Consider the following 20,303-nt stretch of genomic DNA (forward strand, 5'->3'; position numbering starts at 1 on the left):
TACAGAAGCCTTCAAGTTAAAACCCATAATGCTTGCTATCTCACTGCTATTTATGCTGAAGAAAAACTGAAGGGACCTGTAAATATATTTGAAAATATGGGACTGTTTTTATGTATGTGTATCAATAAGGGTTTTTGACTGGAGGGTGCTTACAGCAGTATTTGGCTGCAGTGGAATTACGAGCTCACCCAGGGAAGAATGAGAAGTTCAGGGGGTTATGTGGGTAGGGCTTTATTCTGTAGTAGTTTGAAAAAGCTCATTTTCTTTAACTGGAGAGAAGCTTTGCTCACAGCAGAAATCAAAAGCAACAGGAAAGCTTTACCTGCAGTGCTGCTCAGCCACTTCCTTCCCCTCCCTCCAACCCACTCGCTCTCCCTTCCTCTCACCTCGCTTAGGTCTTTCGAGCAGTTCTGTTGTCCCCCTTGGCCTCATACACCTGTTCCTGTATTTTCATTATTTTTTTCTGTTTATTCATTTGCCTCTCTCACTGAGATGATCAAAAGCAGAACAAGAGTTACTGCAACATTCAGCTTCCCTAGAAAATCAGCTGCAGGGGATGGAAAGGGGGTTAGGTGGTGTTCCAGCAGGAGCTCTGCTGTGGTACTTGTAGAAGAGGCAGAGTGTGAAGATTTATGGAGAGAGAGCTCAGGTGAAGAGAAAGGTCTTTGTGCCCTGTAGGGAAGGATCGTTCCTGAATCACTTCTCAGTTTGCAGCTTTGATATTATAGAGACAGGCTTCTAGTTTTTATAGGCAAAGCATTGAGAAACTGTTGTGGAGCCTGCCTGATGTTTCCCTGCCCAGCTCAGAAAATGGTTCAGCAGCCAGAATAGCGCTGGTGGTGATGTAGTGTGTAATTGGGTTCCAGAGCACTGGTAACCTTGGAGCTTTATGACAAAGCTGAAGGAGCTGCTGTAATAAAAGTGACATTCAAGGTCAGTATTTTTGCCTTTGTTTCATTTAAAAGAGAAAAGTGTGAGCAGTTCTTTCCCTCAAGTTATTCTAGTGGAAAAACATTGCTTGCTTTAAAGATAGAGTTCATCAGAGTAGATATCCATGGATATTTTGCTACAGAATCATTTTCCTTTGTAATGAAAGAAAGTTATTTAGCCATTATCAGTAAATAGTGCATCTTAGAAAACTTGATGCTTTTCCTGACATTTTAATCTCTTTTTATATCCCAGAAAGCAAATAGCATCATGATTTTTCCCAAAGTATTAGTGAGATTTATTTTAAACCCACACAACCAAGCCATGTAAACAGGTGCTAAGTCCTTCAGTGATGGCTCTAAAGTAATGTTAATTTTTTTTTCTGTCAAAGTGCTTTTCATCTTACACTAGGATTATATGAGTTTGTATGCCTCATATAGGATTAAATTTTTAACTGTCAGAAAGTTTTTTGGAAATTATTTGCACTTTTTGTAGTCAGAGTCCATATGCAACTTGTTCATTAGGTAAAGACCATCTCCCTAACAACTGGCTGGTGCAGGACACATCTTTAATTGTGGACTTTGAAGTGTACTAATTGTAGTACTAATTGTAGGCTGCTTGAGACAGTCTCTTAAAGCATGAAAATATTTAATAGCATTGGACTGCTGTCTTCATTTAGAGTCTGTTCTATAAGATTGCTGTGCATGACTTAAAATATTAAGGAAATGACAGGAAAATTAACAGTTCTAGGAGTTAGTCAAATGATAGAAAAATAGCAGTTCCAGTGAAAATGTTAAATATTTTTTTCATATCATAGCTTGGAAAGACTGATGCCTTTTTTCTGCCCTGTGTAATAGCAAGAGGCATCTGCGTGCTGCTGCTGAGATTGAGACCCTCTGCAGTCTCTTTTGCTGGCTGTATTTCATTAACTTTTATAAACCTCTTGCCTTCAATAACAGCAAATGAAACTCCGGCACAATGTCTCCCTCTAGGCCACAGACAACTCCAACTTCCAATAATTCAGCACTGGAGTTGAATAGAAGACAAATTATTCTGTCATCTGTCAGTAGCTGCCATACATCAAGCAGTAATGCAGGGTACTTACTGTGGGAGAAGCAGGGCTATTTTCAATTACTGCCAGCTCCTTAATTACCCGCGGCGCAGGGGCTCTGTGGAGCTGCGCGGCTCCGTTCGTGCTACGAGGCACCGCTTCCTGTTTGGCCTCGAGCCCTGGGCTTCCTGTGCTCGGGCACATGGCACCAGAAACAAAACTTGTGGTGTCAGTGGTTTTTCTGGGGTAGTTCAAGGAGATACAACATGTGATAAACTCAGTTTTACCTTCTGCATAGCGTGTGTTTCTGTACGGCAGAACTGAACCTTAGCGGAGCACAGCAACCACGAGCACTCTTAAACTTTTACTTTCTTAAGAGCAGACTTTATATGAACTTGCTCAAAGCAAAACAACATGTGACCCTTCCAGGCAGCTTGACACAGGAGCTCTGTGATATTCTCCAGCATTTGTGTATGCTCCTCGTAATGGTCTGTTTTGCACGTAGCACATTAGTACTGATTGAGAAGTGAATTCTGGTGGCAAGTCCTGATTAACCCTGCTCTGAGGAGTGACAGAAACAGTGTTCTCACAGCATCCATCCCAGACAGATTTACCTTATTTTACCCTCTTGAAATGATACAGTTTGTTTTGTTTTCTGGCAAATGCTTTGGTTTACTTTGTTGGTTTTATTTTTTTAAAAACTTCCTAAGACTCTGGCACCTCACTACTTTTTCAGTCTGACAAAGAAGGCAGCCTACTGAAAAGTCATGTGCAAATTCCAAAAAGAAAGCAATGTGTTCATGTACTTGTTTTCATGTTCTCTTTTTCAGACTGCAGAGCATTATTTCTCCCGCACAAAAAAAAAAAAAAAAAATCCCTCAAAATCTGTCATTTTAGGCAGGTGTGAGAGGATTAGTGTAGAAGAATTCAGCAAAAATTCTTGAGTAAAGGAGAGGTTGATTTTCTTTAAACTCTCTCTCTTGTTCTGGGAGGTCTTTGCTATCTATTCCGGTTTCAGAACTGAAACCACCTTGTTTGATAGGTATTGCCGTCATGTGTGTATGGGGTTGTACTGGTTTGGGCTGGATAGAGGGAATTTTCTTTGTGGTAACCTGTATGGTGCCATGTTTTGCTGTGTTTCGGCCTAGGCGCCTACCATGGTGAAATTCCAGTAGGGGCCATGGCCAGTTCAGAAAAATTGCATGGATCCTGGGAGCTAGAAATTACCTGATTTAATGCTGTCCGTCCTTAAGTTCCAGTTTGCAGAATTGTACAAAAATGCTTCTGTGATTTATTGCACAGCTGGTTATCGGGAAAGGACAAATATATTTCAGGCTTGCCAAGTAATGTATGCATACATGCATACAGCAAGCTGCTTTGTCAATGTCACATTAATTATCCGATAATATTGGACTTAATTCTTGTTGTAAACTTAGATGTGCATTCCCTTGCATCATAATAAATTATGTACTAAGCCATACCTGTTACTGCGAAAATGTTTCTAGTAGAGCTTATCCCCTCCAATTAGGTGAAAAATTAATAGGAAGATATTTCCCCTGTCCTCTGTTTATTTCTTCAGGTATTAGAAATTTATTTCATTCAATTGGTGTGGACAGACTTCGCTGTTTAATAAGCACCAACATAGGATGGTTTTGTTGCAAAAATAACAGTCTGATTAGAAGATTTTTTTCTTCCTGGCCTTAGATTTCACTAAAGAGGTGAGCTATAATCATTGCATCCAGTTTTCCTGATCTTTATCAGGATTCTCTGCAGCTAACCTTTCAATAATTGTTTCTGTTTTGAAGACCTCTTTGTTCAAATGAATCCTTCAGATTTTAATTCTTATTTGAAAAACACCCTAAACAACAACAACAAATCATGAAAACCAAATCCTGTCTTCTAGGTATTTAGGAACTCAGAGAAAGCATCATGACTTGGTGTTGCTCTGATGGAACAAACTGTGAAAATTATCTTAATCTAGTTTTGGTCTTTGTTTTATGCTTGGTAAATAAAAGAAATAGAACAAAAAGAGATAGGTTACAAGAAATGCTGGCTGTTTTGGGATTTATTTTCTTTTGCAATTGAAAACTAGTAAACCTAGTTACCATCTGACTATCGAAAACCTTTAGTCTGTCAAAATACTATAGTACAAAATAAGATGGACAAGCCATTGCATCTGATGAATAGGAACAGAGAAAGGAAAATTAGGTTAGAGAAACATAAGAGAAAAAAGGAGGAATACTTTGTTTCCTGGCAACTTTCTCACAGTACTCTGCAATCCGGAGGTGCTTCTCTCTAAATTCATTCGATATGACAGTGATGTGAAATTTTACAGCTTGTATTGCAAGCTATCCTTTTTGTTCAGAGAGCCTAAAGCTCTGCTCATGACAGCACAGAAAAGAAACCCAGGAGGTGATAGGGCTTCACTTCTAATTGGTAATTTTGCATTTGTTGCTGGTGTTAGTGATGAACAACCCAGAGCTATTATTATAGATGCTGGGGTGGCTTCTCTGCTGCACTGTTTCTACTTCAGTTAGTAGATACAGAGGGACCATCAGGGTACAATTTTTAGCTCTCAGTGTGTCTAGCTCCACCCTTGTTTAAAGTAATCCAAATAATTTCCTAATATCAGCAGGTGCATTTCAGGAATTTGCCAAATAACTTAGGATAGGAAAGACTAGTGCGCAGTGCCTTCTGTCCCTGTGGCTTTAGATGCAATATCTCAGAGTCAGGGAAGTCATAATTCAGATTATTTTTTTGAGGAAAGACAAACAGAAAAAAATCAGCCAGAACACTACACCACCACCCACAAATTAGGCAAAGAGGCTTTAAAAGTACGCTGTGTTCACTATAGAATACCTCTCTTTTAAAAATACTTTCTAGTGACCTCTTGACTTTCTGTCTCTACAGAAAAACCTGCCAAGAGTAACCAGCTGACCACCTGATCCTGCTTTACAGAGGAAAACTTACTCCTCAGAACAATTCCTTTTCCAGGAAGTCCTTGAGCGGTGATCGCACAATGTCCTCTGCAAGTACTCTTTCTGAGGTAAGCCCACATGAAAGGACAATGATTGGAGGCCTATGTTGTGTCCTGACAGAAGTCCTACTCCCAGAGATCCTGGAAAATGATTCATCAGATTAAGGCAAGTATTGTTTGCTTTCTCTGACTTTATCTGTGGTGTGATGGTCATTGCACACTGTGCCCTGTGGACCAGTTCTCTCAGAGCTGACAACGTCTTGTGTACACCTTCTCCTGGGGAAGCCCACACAACTGAAGAATCCAGATTGTTTGACCCTGTGTGTGCATTATTGTCATGTGCTTCTCTTCTTCGTCATGGCACTCACACAGCGTGAGACAGGATTTGATTAATGAGCAGACAGATTATATTTTAGGAATAGCTGAGATACTTCATGTCCCCCGGTTATCGTACAAGGAAATCATCCCAGCAGATCTGGCAGGACATGCTTCATTCATCTCTTAAGGCTTATTATCTGAACAAGCTTACAGAAACATGCCAGGGAATGCCTTAAGACTATGACAGCTCATTAATCATGTAGTCCTACAATAAAAATAGACATCAAGTGCATTAATTACTCCTCAAACAGTTCCATTTGTTGGGACTTTCTCTTAGCTAGTGTTGAAAGATGGCTAACTTTCCAGAAATAACACTCACTTTGCTTCATTATTTCTAAATAATCATTAAAGTTTTAACAGAAAAATATCTTGAAAAACAGTGTGTGTAAACATAGATCCATGTGCTTGAAATTCTAAGTCAAATTCTGTGCTAAAGTAATTATTCCTTTAAAATTGAGGTGGTTAAAGGTGGTTTGCCTCCAGTTTTATTACATAATATTGCTCTTAGAACTAAAGAAAAGTCAGAGGGAATAAAAGATACATAATGCAGATCATGAGGTGGAAAATGAGGAATATATGCTGGGCCACTGGCTCTTCTTTTGAGGTACCTTTATAAAAAAAAGAATCTTTCAAGCTTTTCCTTGGATGCTAATTTACCTCTAATAACTCACACAGGAAGAGTAAACAAGGTTTGGGAAAGGTAGTGATGGGGGCTTGTGCCCTTAAAGCACTGTGTGATTTTTTTCCCCCCTTGTCAATCTACAAGCCTTATGGCCAAGCAAAAGTTAGTCTCCTTTGAAAATGCAGTCTGTAAGGTAATAACTCAATAGACCACACTGGTGTGCACCAGAGAAAGTTTAAAAGCCCATATGTCAAGGAAAGAACATGCTGTGGACCGATAAGCTTTTGAGTACTTTTTCTTAAATGGTTGAGGGATTTTGGTGAGTCGCTGGGGGCAAAGCTTGGTGTAATTTCTGCATAGGTTTTATTTTTTAGCTAGACTTTAAAAAAATTGAAGAAAAATAAAATCAAATGTATATAGATAAATTATGGAATCAATATAGAGAAAAGTAAAATTAATATTAAATGCAGAAGTGTATTAAGAATGTAGGCTTGAAGACATTAGACAGTCATCACTGTGCCCGTCACATATAAATCCCTTGCCCAGGTCTTAATTGTCATTGCTGCTCTGTGCAGACATCATTTCACATCATGAAGTTTGTAATCCTTTTGCCTGTGGCTTGAATGAAATGCAGGATTCATTCTTTTGGCTCTTACTGTCTTTATGGGATTTCTTTCAGTAGCATATTCTATGTTTAATGAGGCTCTGAGGTGCAAAATTTAAAGTGACATCCTGTCTTCATGCATATTACTAGCAAATGGCCAAAAGTACCAGGAATTTACCTAAACTTCTGAGAACCAGCCTGGAGCTGGAGAACAGGAGAGTGATTCAGGCAGAGGTTTGGTTTTTTGGAACTTGTAGATGACACTGTTGGCACCTCACCCTGAAAATCATGGAGTCATCAGTGCCATTGGAGCTTGAAGTCTGGCTTGGCAGTCAAGTTGGCATTGCTTGCAAAGGAAGATATCATTCAGTGTGAAGAAGCGAACTGTATAATAGCACTAAAATGAGCAGGAGTGAGATGCACTGTCATCATAGTGAAATCAGGACTAATAAATTATTGGCAAAATGCTGCAACTCATTTATAATGGAGTTGATACAAACTTTCCCATTTATATTTTTTCTCATGAACCTAGAGAAACATTTCTCTTCATTTGCTGCTTTTGATGATTTATCACTTCTGTTTTTGAATCCAGGTGTTTTGATAATACTGGAAAACTCTGAAATAGGTGATCCTGGCTCCTGCCTGATAAGAGAAGCTGTTTGCTGGACTGCAGTACAAATATGTATGAGTTTAGGGAAGAAAAACAAAGGGAAATGTGGGTGCATTGATGTTTCCCTCTGGCTTTTTCTCCCATATTCTTTGAAAATAATATCTTTCATTGCCAGAACTGTGGAGGGGTCAAAAGGACCGGGGCAGTATCAACTATGAGAGCAAAGGATAAAGAAATAAAAATGAAGTGATTGAAAGATTAATCGGATTTATTTTATTTTAAATCACTCTGCCTTGATGGTGTAACATGAAAGGCCCAACAGAAAAACAGAAGCAAGAGCAATGGGCAGAGCATAGCACCAGGAATTAGCCAGCATTACGCCCCGTTAGTGGGGGTGTGTGTAAATCTAGATCTGGTGTTCCTGCCTAGGCTGTGGTCCCTTGTATTCACCACTGGTTCCTGCTGGGAAGGAAGGAGACTTGTGCTCTATCCCTCTGAATTCCTGTCATGAGCCATTTGGATATCTCATAGTTACAGGACAATGTACTATGCACATTAAAGTTTATTTTATGAACTCATTAAGAAATCTGACAAGACAAGGGTTCAAAATTCAAGTCTTGCATAAATGTGTCTAGCAGTGACTACACAGAACTGTTGCTGTGATGGTCCCCGTTTGCTTTAAGCAGCAGGACATAATGAATTCAGACATAGAAAAAATGTATTAATCCACTAGGAACAAAATTAGATACTTCATGGAACTTCAGGGAAATCAGTGGGAGCTGGAGATGTATTCCCATCATACTGCCTTTATCAAGTTCCTGTGTAAATAACCTGTATTTTTTTTAGATTCAGATGGTGTTGAACATGACCCAGTTTTGCTACATAGTTTTTACTGTTTCACGATAGAAGCCTGGATATTTGATAGTATTTTCCTCTACACTCTGAAATAGTATCCTAATTTTTTATGATAGTATACTGTAAATTGGTGTATATTCCTCAGGCAGAAATGGCTGCAGATACTCAGCACTTGGTTAGTCTTATCAATAGGATATGAAAGCACTGTATGATTGCTGGAGGTGAGGAATGTGTTTGTTTTATGAGGCAGTAATGCCTGTCAGTTCCAGCCTATTGAAAGATTCTAACTCTGTGCTGCTACTTTCAAGCTTAGGTGAAAGTTTTCTGTGCTTTGAAGTTGATTAATACCTAATTTTCATAGACTCTGAATTCATAGTAATTTCATTTTGTAATAGGCATCATGCAAGTTGAAGGAGACTGATTTATTTCTTTTATTATTTGTTTTCCTTGTGCAAAATGCAAAGAATTCTGAAAAGCAGAGATAATCACTGTACATTTGTATGTTAATGTTACCAGGTAATCATCTTGAAAGACTGAATATGATTAACACCTTGAATCATAAACTAGGGAAAATGTACAACTCTTGACAGGGAGTGAAACATCTAATACAATGTGAAAACATCTGGCCCGGAAATTGTTTTCCAAACACTGAAAATTATAAGCAATTATCGAGTATTTTACCTGACTGTACTCATAACTCTGTTTTAGTGACACTTTAACTGATATTGTGCTTCATTTCTCAGCAGTCTGATTTTTGGATAATCACTCTAGATCTGTGTTTTGCACTCTTCCATCTTCCTGCTTGATGTGCATAGCAAGTACTTCCCTGGTGTACTTTAAGGGGGCAATCAAGGCTGCAGATGAAATAAGGCACTCGTGACAATTGAAGGGAAGAGCTTAATTTGGCAATTCTCATCAGCAAGGGAGCTGACAGGGATATCCAGGTGGCCCTAAATCAGCTTGAGCTAAACTCCTAGAGAAGTGAGACTGCATATGCCAATTTTCTTAGTATAAGCTGGGTGTTTCTGTCAAGAACTTTGCTTGGGGTGAATGGATGGACTTTGGGGTGTGAGAAATTGCCAGATCATGGTGGTAGCTGTACTGGCTGATAATAATTAACGACGACACTTTTCTGTGATGTAGATACCCATCCGCAAACCCTACATGAAAAGGAAGGGCAACTCCAGCCTTTCCATACCCATTTATGCATTTTATTTCTGTTACGTATTTTCCCAGAAGAAAAAGTAGTGTGATAGGGACAGAGTCAAAGGGTGCTGGATTTCCTTTGACTCCAAGAACATTTATAGCTCATAAATCTGGATGCTGTTTCTGACTTTCGAATATGGTGGTGAACCATTCATGATTTTTATTGTGCTAATAACCCTTTTCCTTTAGCTGGCCTCGGACACTCAGTAGAAAACTGCCTTTTCATCTCAGAAAAGGTGCTTCCTGTCTCAAATCATTCCAGGACATGCCATAAAACTGACATCCCTAGTGGTTGTTTCCTCATCTCAGAGATGAAAGTTGCAGTAAGAAAAAATGGCGCTCTGTCCCTCAGCGAGCTGGTTCAGAGTAGGTCAGATCTTGACATCTTACACAGCTCCAGGAAAAAAAAAGGATGTAGATCAGGTTGGTTTGTTAAAGAAATGAGGTGAATTTTCACCTCAGCTGGTGACAGTGCTTCACTGGCATCTGCCCTTAAGCTATGTGAGGTCAAACCCTATAGTAGAGCTCCTCACATCATTTTATCCAGCAGTGCTTTTTGGGTGAACCTCCTAACCTGACACGACATGAGGGGCCATTCGATATTGAAGATCACACATGAACACAAAATGTTATTGGCTTCTACTTTAACTTCATGACCTCATGGGAGGGCTGTACCTTCCTAATCTGGTGTTTTCATCATGCTAGAAAACCACGTAGGTTTTATTTTGAAATGGTTTGTTTCTACACTGTTTCTTTGATTTTTTGCAGGTTGAGGGAATATCCTTGCTTTTTCCCCAGTGATAATTTTCTTATTTCATGGGCTGGAAAAATAACAGGGAAATTTTCAAGCAATTTAGTGTTTTCAGTCTGAAGCATAGTGAAAAATCAAAGTTTCAAAATATTTCAAGGAAAGGCTCAAATAATCAAATGAACTTTGGAAAACATTATTTTTCACTGCAATTGAATAATTCATATCAACGCATACAAGAGAATTAAAGATAAATGGAACAAGGGAATTTGAAATGAGGAAAAGGAAAGCTTAAAATGAGATAGTAAAAGTCTGAGTTCTGCATTTTGATTTTTCCTTTTTGTAAAAAAAGAATTCGTTTCAATCAGCATATTCTGGTATTCTGGTACTACTATAACAACATTTTCTGCAGATGACCTGCTGGAAAATTATTTTTTGCAACTTTATGAAATATTTGAAATACAGAAATTTCTGCTGGAATTCTGTCATATTTTTTGACAGCTGATTTCAGACCTTATTTTCCTTAGATGATCCATATTTGCCCTGGAGCTTGCTTCTTTTAAACTGTCTCAGGAGTTCAAAGATCTCCAAGCCATAGCTAAATGTGTTTTAGAAAGTACAATGTGATAGTCATGACAGAAATGGACTTGATGAGTATTGGAGCCTTAAAGATCATCCAGTTCCAGCCACCGATGTAATTGTTAAATTTATAGAGGAAGCTGTAACCAAGCTAATTCATGAAGAGTTCTGTGTCCAAAGGAAAAAAAAACCTGTTAATCTAATTAAAAATTTGCAAATGAGAAGGCTGGTTTTAAATTCAAGCAGTGAGTGAAAAATGAATGCTCTGAGGACCTGGCCTGCTTATGCTTTAAGTGACATTTCCAGTCAGATTTGAGAGGGTCAGGGTAAGTGCAGGGAACTGGAAAGGTGGTGTGCTTCTGAATATTCAAAACAAGCAAAAACCAAGAGGAATAAAGAGTGTTGCTTTAAATGAAATCAGGTGTTTTCAAGAGATGATTAAGAGTATGCATCATTGTGTTCAATATGCATTCAGTTACAAACTCAATTTCTTCAGCTAGGTCTCTGCCTAACTGTGAGCACAAAAATTCACCTGCCATTTTTTCCATCTCTTAAGAGTTTAAAATCACTGCTTCATATTACATGTTCAAAATGTTTTAGTTATTCCATTTAATTCACATGCTCCATTTAATCTGAAAGTTACATGAGTCAAAGCTGACTCCTTTAATCTCTCTGAAGCCACAAACATACCTGAGGTACATCCGGTGTATGAAGAAGGTGGCAAGTAGAGCACTCCATTGGACCTCTGGAGACCTGATTTTGTTTTTGTCTGTCACTGACGGGGTGGATCTGGAGAGGTCACATTGCTCTGCTACAGCCTTGGTTTATCTCTCAGGAGGGAAAAGATAGTATCACTGACCTTTAGAAAGCACTTGAGATCTAATTATTTATAGATTAGGGAGCATTACAGGATAGGTTTGCATTTTTTCAGTGTAAAAACTTGCTTGTTTTTTGACTGGGAACAGAGCTTTTTTTCCTCTCAACTATTTATAGTTTAAATCACAACTTAATGGTCAGTCCAAAGCAAGTGGTGTTTTGAAGAGGAGGTTGAAGGCAAAAGATGACTCAGGCCATTGGAAAAGTACATTTCTTTTACAATAGTGTTAAACAGCATTACATTTATTAAATGTAATGATCTAGTAATCATGGAAAGATAAAAATCTCTCTTAGCTTTTCATTGAATGACATTGTAAAAAGTAGCTCCAAAGGCTCTTCATAGTAATTTGATCCAAGTGAATGTCTTCTACTCACATTCTACCTTCTCAAATACTTTAATATGGAGATTTCAGGGGGTTTGACATATTTATAGTACTGAACACTCTGAAGAGATTAGCAGGTTATGCAAGTTCTCTCTTTCAGTAAGTCACAGTAAGCGGTATCTGTATTTTTGTACAGCACAGCCCTATTGCTCTTTTAAACAATGTGCTGACAAAACAATTTCACTATAATTGAAACAGCTCACTGCCACTGCTCTAGAGAAAATAAAACTGAATTTGATGCCCTGGTTGTTACTGACAAGACATTTGATCATGAATACAGTTAAAGTTCCATTTAAGTAATTAGACTAGGTTATAAACAGCAAAGTATGTAATATCTGAGTTTTCTTAGTTGGTCTTAGCGTGAACTTCGTGTTGCCCAGTGAATATTGATGCAAACAACAGCAATCTGCAGAACTCTGAAGCATTGGCTTTATTGATAATCTTTGACCATAACATTTGTACTAATTGAGCCTTTCTAGTCAGCTGCCTGCTATGTTGGTTGTAAACTGGAAACATTGCTGCCTAAAACCAGAAACACAAATATTTGGGTATATCCAGCCAAGCAAGGTATTTCTCTAGGTTAGCAGTCTAGCTGGTTCAACAGTGGAAATTATGAAAAGCAAATATGCAGCAAAATAGAATAAATCTTGGTATTATCTTGTACTCTTGAAGGTTCCGCCTTCAGTCATGCAGTGTGGATAAAGCCTGGCAGAGAAACCGACTTGGTCTGTGTGGGCTTCCTTATGTTAAGTATTTGCACAGGAAACACACTTAGGAAATCTTGTCTGGGTGTTCAGCTAAAGCATTTACCTTGCTGAAACCTGCGTTTGACTGCTTACTTACCTAACTAAATAACTTTGGAAAAATTCAAACAAACTCACTGAAATTTCCTAAAAATCACTACCACAAATATGTGAATGTGAAGAACTGGATTTTTAAAAAAAGGCAAAAATGAAACAAAAAACCCCACCCCAGAAAAAACCCAGCAACGCCCAAAGGAAAAAAACCAGCCATCAACCCAACCCCAAGCACTGTAAGAATTATGTTTCACCTGTACACTTTGAGTACTTGTCTGCCTGATACTTTAGCAGAGATCAGAGCCTTCTTCCTGTTGTCATCCAGTGATAAAGCTGGAGGAAAATAAAAAGCGAAAGGGATGCTTCCAGCTGAGATGGGAACAAAATCCGGTGAGAAAGAATTTATGGGTGTTCTTAGGGACAAACAGGCTACATATTGTGATTTGCTTTGTGTTTTTTTTTAAGCTTTGACACTGGGAAATACTAGAAGGGAATATTATTCCTGTGACTTAGGGTAGTTTCTGCATGTGTGGTGTCATGCCTTCGTACAAGGAGAGTGTGTGGTTTTCTGGTGCTTCTGTTGAGCAATGATATAAATGTTATATATTTGGAAATAGACTTGAGGAGGACATTCTATTGGCTGTAAGCTTTGCCTAAAATCATCACAGATCTTCAAGGTTAAAACCCAAACATGTTCAAACATACAGGCGAGGTTTGTGCAACGGTTTCAGAGTACAGGAAATTAAACAAGAAAACAGATCACCATAATCAACACTGTGGTTATCAGGATGGTTTGAGTTCTTGAAAATATATCCTTGAGAATCTTGAACTTTCTGAGTGAAGGGTATTTGTGCTGGTTTGACATCCATGTGAAAACACAGCTTCTGAGCTCAGTAGAAAGCTTTCAAGGCTTGTGCAGAATGTTGTATTTTAGGCGAAACTACCACAGTCTGCAGAGTGTGTTTGGTGTTTACCAAATCTGAACAATAAAGAAGACCTGGTGCCGTTGTGGGCTGTAGCTCTGGGAGCATATTTTATGTAGAGGGCCTAGAAATTAGATGTCCATGTCCTTCCTTCCTTGGTGCTGTCATAGCCAGAGACGTATATGAGGAGTATGAGCCATCTGAAAAGGAAATGCAGTGCTCAGATCATTTTAGTCTCTCAAAATGTCATGTTTTGTAGGCAGGTGTTGGTGCCTGTGAACGGAGTTAGAATCATAGCTCTGGGAAAACCTTAAAGAATTGCTGTGAATATGTGGACATAATTTCCTTTGTGTGAACACCCCTTGGATACAGCTCTCTTTCAGAATTGTTTTCTCTCTGATCTAACATCTCGATCTGTCCACCCCACTGCCCATCCCTTTGCCATTAAATCCAGAATGACTAGGATTTCTGCCCTTTTCTCTGAGGGATACTGTCACTGCCTGCCTTCTCTCATGCTCTGTCTGTGATTCCATTATCAGGTTATCTTGAGTTGCTTTGACTTAGTCTTTTCAGGTGCCTCTAACCATTACAGATTCTTTCTCCAAAGCATCTTTAAGATGTTGTTCTGCTCTATTGCTCCCTGAACAGACTTTCAAAGCTTAATGTCCCAATTTTTGTAGCAAATTCATGTTTGATTTGAGAATACTGCCAAAAGATTGTGTACTGCTGGTGGTTCTGATAATTTTTAACTTTGCTTTTTATTCCTCTGCAGGCTTGCAATTTTCTTTCCTATCTAACATTTGAACTTGACCTTCAGAGGACCTTGCTTCCCTTTCCGCTTTTCATATTGTCCTTTACCCAGAGGTTGGATTCTGCCTAGGTCCATTTTCATTAAATACACTTCTGTATACTTTTTCACCATCTTGACCCCACATTGTACGTGACAAAAATTTCTAGAAACGAGTACGTCGTCCTTTCAAACACCTTTTTAAGCTGTACTAATCCTGGCAGTGACTCTCCTGCGTACATGTCAGCTGTCCATCACGATGATCTGTGTCCCTCTTTATTTCCCAGTGCCACTCCAGTTCGTCCCTATTAATCAGCCCTGTCTGGTTCTGCCTTTCACTAATGGCTGTTCTGCAGTGAGCCTGTAACCTGTGCTTTGCTGGCAAGGGGCTGCTGCAGTGAAATTCTGGACAATGCTGTTTGCTGTGTGGAAAGGGGTTTGACAGGAGGGGGTTTCTGTTCCCGTTGGTAGCCCTTCACTGTAAAGGCTGACTGCTCAAAGTGAGAAATCTATTCTCTACCTTTGTCCAAGGCAACACAGGGCAATTCAGAAAAAATTCCCTGTGCAGAAACGGATTGAGCTAATAGTTCCTGATGGTTCATTCTCCATTAGCATTTGTTCAGAATTATTTGGTACTTTGAGAACAGAATTTCACCCATATAGTTGAACTTGGCTGAGGTTGATAATATTTATGGTTTATGTTGAACTTTTTTGTACTTCACTCTCATTTTATGCCATAAAAACTTAGACAAGGATATGATGTTTCCTTGACACTTCTAGCACTGATATTAAAAAAAAATTGTTAACATGGCATTAGACAAATTGATCACACCCTGCACACTCTGAGGGGTCAAACTACTGTATCAAGTAGATGTTTTTCAGTTTTGGCCGAAGAGAGATGGAAAAAGAATTTCCTGGAAATTTAAATGTTAAAAAGTACATTTTTGCTCTGCTCTGTTTACGTGCATTGTTAGCAAAATGTCTCACTGGATTGCCAAAAATTAAACATAATCCACAGAAGTTGTTAAGCACTGATTCACTTCCAATGCTTTGAGGCTGAAGTCCAGAGCATATTGCTTCAGTTTCATATCTAATTTTTAGTGCTTATTTTCCTCTTTGTTTTTTTTTAAGTGCTCTTCCATAGTTAATTTTTGTGTCCTTTAACAAACGTTGTAGACTCTAAACAATGACAATGTTCTCTCAAATTTTTATCCCTATTCTTCAATTCTAGCTCTGATTAATTTAGCTGCTGTATTTCAGTGGATTAAGTGATTGTTATGCATGAAGTCAGACAAACATTTTAAGCTCTTTTGGGATAAAAATTACAGGTGATATATATTGCAGTCAGACTAGATGATTCTTGTGGGTCTCTTTCAACTGAAATATTTTGTTCTCTGAAATATTCTGTTACTGCCAAGTCTTGTGGAAAAGTTCTACCTGTCTTGACATGCTTCAGATTATCAAACAGTTTGCATTTGGTCAGTGCCATTAATATCTTTTTTATGAGTTTATTAACCTGTTTGGAGGCATATGTTACTTTCCTTGCACCATAAACTTTAATGAAGCCTAACCTGATCAATTTTTTTTTTTTTTTCAAATCCATGTTTAACACGGTCTTAAATTTCTTCTGATATTTTATGGTAGAAGGATAAATTTAACTGTTCTGATAACCTGAGAAAAGACAAGCCAGAAAAGAGTTAACATTATGTATCAAGAATGTTAATTCAAATAAGTAACTTATTTTTCTACCACAGAGAAGTTGAAGGCAAACTAAAACTAGAGCTTTCCAAAATGTTTTAATGACACTGATAGTATGCTGGTGGGGTATAAGAAATGCTGCTTTTTAATTTAAAATAAATCCAACTTCTGCCTAATGTGTGTGGTGGGCAATTTGCAGTTATGATCTTCATGATGAGATTCCTCCATGAAATGAGAGGTGTATTATAATTTAAATAGAGTTGTAGATCTGGTTGATTTTAATTTGTGACCCCGGGGTCAGTAGTTACTGGGTGTAATAACCCTGCATTAATGTGACTCTTCAAGGCACATTTGTATAATGAGAAATCATAACTAGTTATAGGAAGCATGATGATTTTTTTGCCTTTCCCATTCAAGTATGTTGCTCTCTCAGTCTCCATTTTATATGCTTAAAACTCCTGTTAGCATGGTTTTTTTGCTATAAAAACCTCTGAAGCTGTTGGCAGCATCTGATTTACTACAGGGGTTTACACATTTCTATTGTTTCAGCATGCAGCCATAGCTCATTGTTTGCTCTTTCCTGGAAATTCAGCCTCTCTTGTCAGTGGTGTTGCCAGTAGCTGGGATTTTGGTGCACTTCAGCTTTTTGCCACTGTTCCCCATTCCTGTGATTTGGCTGATTAGTTGATGGCGGTTTTATTACCTGAAATGAAATGACAGAATTCATGTATGTGTTTTTAACTACCAGGAGACAGTTTGGACATGCAAGAGATAAAGAGCTATTTGGTGTCTTCTCCTAAGCATTTAAATATGTCTTGTGCTAAGACATCAGAAGTGACTTAATGTTTTCTGTTGAGTACTCATGCATCTGTCAGGGGTAAGAAGAATAACAGCACTACCTTCATGTCCTTGCACGTGTCAGAGGAAGTGCAGTTGTCTTCAGTTCCAGCAGTAATGACTCTGCAAGGCTTTACAAAGTCTGACAGTGTTCTTGGACTCTGGACTGAATCCAGTGTGTGCACATTGCCTTTCAGAGCAAATTTCTTCAGACCTGGGGAAGGAGGGAAGGCCCTCCTTACATTGCTATGCTTTGACATATCAGCTTGATAAAATAAGCAGTACCTGTTGGAAAATTAATGAGCCTGCTTCATTAGAGTTAATAGAGGAAACAGAAATGATTATCAAATTAAATTTTAGAATTACAAGATGCTTCACAGATGACATGCAGCTGGTGTCTTGAGAATGCTAAGTGCAAAGTAGGCAAAGGATGCATTTAGCCAGGCTTTCTGCAATATGTCTTTATGAAGAAATATTCATGGAGTAAGCCCTGATAGTGGTGTTGGTTCTCATTTTACCTCAGTTTGTCACTTAGACACTTCACTCAGGCACACTAAGAATTTGTCTGTACCTCCTTCCCGCTGAGCATCCTACCTTCTATTTGGGCAGTCTTGAGTGCTTTACTCTGCTATCTGACAGTCAATATTGAACTGGTTCCAGTTTAAAAGGGTAGCCCGAGTGCAGAAGCAAGCCCAACCTCCCTTTCATGCTGTGTCTGCAGGGAGTGAGCAGGGAACTGAAATTCCCTCAAGGAGGAACAATACAAATGTACACTTTGATATGATGGATGGTTTTGCCTGTGTGCTGTTGGACAGGGTGCAGAGAGGAATGGGGGATGATGGCAGAGGAAAAAGAAAACCTCCTGCACTTTTGATTTATAATGGCTTAATACAACGTGTCTGGATGCCATGGACAGGCAGAGAGGGACTGTGAAAGGAGAATAATCCTGGATTGAGAGCATGACTGCAGAAATCAGTGAGGTCTCAGTAAACCGTGGGAGCTTACTGAAAAACCCTTATGTGCTGAAGAACTTTGAGGAAGTGGCTGGGGAGAGACAGGCTTTGAAGGTCTAATTTTTGAACTTGGGCACCTATGGGAAGAGCTAAATGGCAATAAAATAGTTCTGCTTGTACCTCTTTTCTCTCATTCTGAATCTGGAGAGTTCTCTGCACTGAGACAAGAGCATTTGTATTCTTAGAAATGTAATATAGTGTTGCAAGTGTCCATTCCAGGATGTGCAGACCAGAAATGTTATGTCTGAGCTCGTGAGGCCAGGTTTTTTATCTGGCTTCTTTGTCTGCGTTTCCCTCTCAATAACAGGCACCTTGTTTTTGAGTTTAAGAGGACTTTTAAAGGAGTTCTTGAGTCGTCCGTAAGTAAAAAGCAACAGTACAAGCAGTGTGCATTTCCTGGGATTACTATGTTTGTATTAGAAAGGTATATCAATAGTCATTTATATTTGAAAAAGTGTTGCCAACCTGCTGTGTATCGACACTTGAAACCTTTTTCTTAACCAATCTTTACTTCAGAAATTTCTGGATAATTCTAGGTAATGCAGTAAAAGCACATTTTTTTATATGGGAAAGTCTTCACAGCGAAGTTTCTGGATTAATTTACTTCTTATGTGTTAGAAGTTATTTATATGCATTTCATGTATTTCAAGTTGTGAGCTAAATCTCTTGCTTTAATATAGATAGCACTGAGGTGGAGCTTTTCCAGACCCAAGGCAGTGGTAGAAAGGGCTTGGGAATTCCTCAGGAGAATGGTTGATAATGCAGACTCATCACCTCAGAGTAGCAAAGGGAGTCATTTGAAGGGGCTGCTTTAAATAATATGTATTTGAAATGTATATTGCATTGCGTACCTGTAAAAGGTGTATGGTTGAAGAGACTTGAGGAATCACTCTGGGACCAGCTACTTGATCTGCTTCATTCAGTGTTTGTTCCAGGTGTCTCTGGATCGTATAATGTTAGTCTCAAGTGCACAGTTTTCCAGTCAAACTTTGACATGATAACAGTGGCTAAATGACATTATGGAACCCCATATAGAATATTTATAACCACTGCCTCAACTCAGTGACTGCTTTCAGTCCCCGAAACAGCTCAGCCTCCCTCTCCTTAGCAGCGGTTCCTTGGAGGAACTGCTTGTCTCTCTGCTCAGAGGGGTTGCTCTGGGATTCCTGTTTTATCCAGCTCTGGCTGTGCAGTGCTTGTCTGAGAGACCTCCTTAGCACACCCTCAAGCCTCCCACCTAGAAACAGCAGCAGCTCTGTACTGCTCCTCCTCATGTGTCCAGCTCACTGAGTGTGATCTATCCCCTGCTGGGCACCACGGGGTTTGTAACGAGGGACTCACACCAGAGACCCATGATACTGTCACTGAGGAAAGGACAGTGTCCTAAAACACCTTGGATTTGTCTTATCCTTAATAAAGTTCATACCTTCACTCCTGTGATCAGGTTTGCTCTGATTTTTCTGGTAGATGCAGAATCAGCAGGTTGAAAAAGCTGTTCTTTGCTAATGCTACTCACAGATTTCAGTGCTAAATGCAAATCTTATTATGCCATTATTTGTTTAGCATTTTGAAACCTCATTGCCAACCATTTAGTCTGTTTGGTTACTCTCTCTGTTAATACAAGCATCTTTTCAGTTAAATGTAGCAAAGGTCACTATTTCTTTCTTCACGACTCATTTCTTTTAAAAGTCCTACAATAACCTGAAAGGTTTTTCTATGTTGCTCATGACAAACTTCTCCAGCACTCAACAGCAAATATATATTTATTGTCCTTGAAAATGTGAGCTCTGAATTATATTGAAGTAGCTATATTTTTCTGGGATGCATTCAGTATCCTGATGCATTTTGGGGCTGAGAGTTCTCCTTTGCGTTGATTCAGGATTGAAATGCTACAAAATTTGTTTGCCTTAGGCTTCCTTGAGGAAGAAAAAAACCACATGCTTCCTTGGACAAGAAAAACAATGAAATGATCCAAATTGATTTTCCCCCACAATTTATTTAATTGTAAACATGCAAACTCTGCATTCTGCAGTCCCTCAAGAGCCCTTCTGGGGGAACAAGGCTCCAGATATGGACACGTTCCTGCAGCTGAGCTGGTCAGGACAGTCTCCTTTACCAATTACACATTGGAATGTGTCCTAAGATAAATGGACCTTTTGCTTCCATGGAATTAAAGCTGAGGAAGTTACTTAAAACTTTCTTAAAACGCAATGATGGGGAAATTATGCCTCTAAAAAAAGTACTTTTTAAAAAATGATATATTATTCCTTGATTAAGAGAAGAAAGCCTGAGCAAAGAATCTTAAATTAGATATCTATTATGCTCCAGGCAAGCAGACTTTCCAAGCAGAAGGAAGTATTGATCCCACGTCTGGCTTTATAGCATACGAGTAAGGAGTGCAATCCATTATCAAGTGAAAGCAAAGCCATTAG

The 20,303-nt window shown here is 38.8% G+C and overlaps 1 long non-coding RNA gene across 1 annotated transcript in view; it reads left to right on the forward strand.

Moving 5' to 3' along the window:
• The first annotated feature begins 4,894 nt into the window (after positions 1-4,894).
• Positions 4,895-20,303, forward strand: part of LOC121661316 — an 82,657-nt gene continuing 67,248 nt past the window's right edge. Inside the window, exon 1 of the long non-coding RNA XR_006014908.1 lies at positions 4,895-5,024. This is a non-coding gene — a long non-coding RNA (uncharacterized LOC121661316). The remainder of the gene's footprint in view (positions 5,025-20,303) is intronic.

The sequence above is a fragment of the Corvus kubaryi genome, unplaced genomic scaffold, assembly GCF_017639235.1.
Source record: "Corvus kubaryi isolate FWS band 111438036 unplaced genomic scaffold, C.kubaryi_AGA036_p1.0 37135, whole genome shotgun sequence".
Lineage (NCBI taxonomy): Eukaryota > Metazoa > Chordata > Aves > Passeriformes > Corvidae > Corvus > Corvus kubaryi.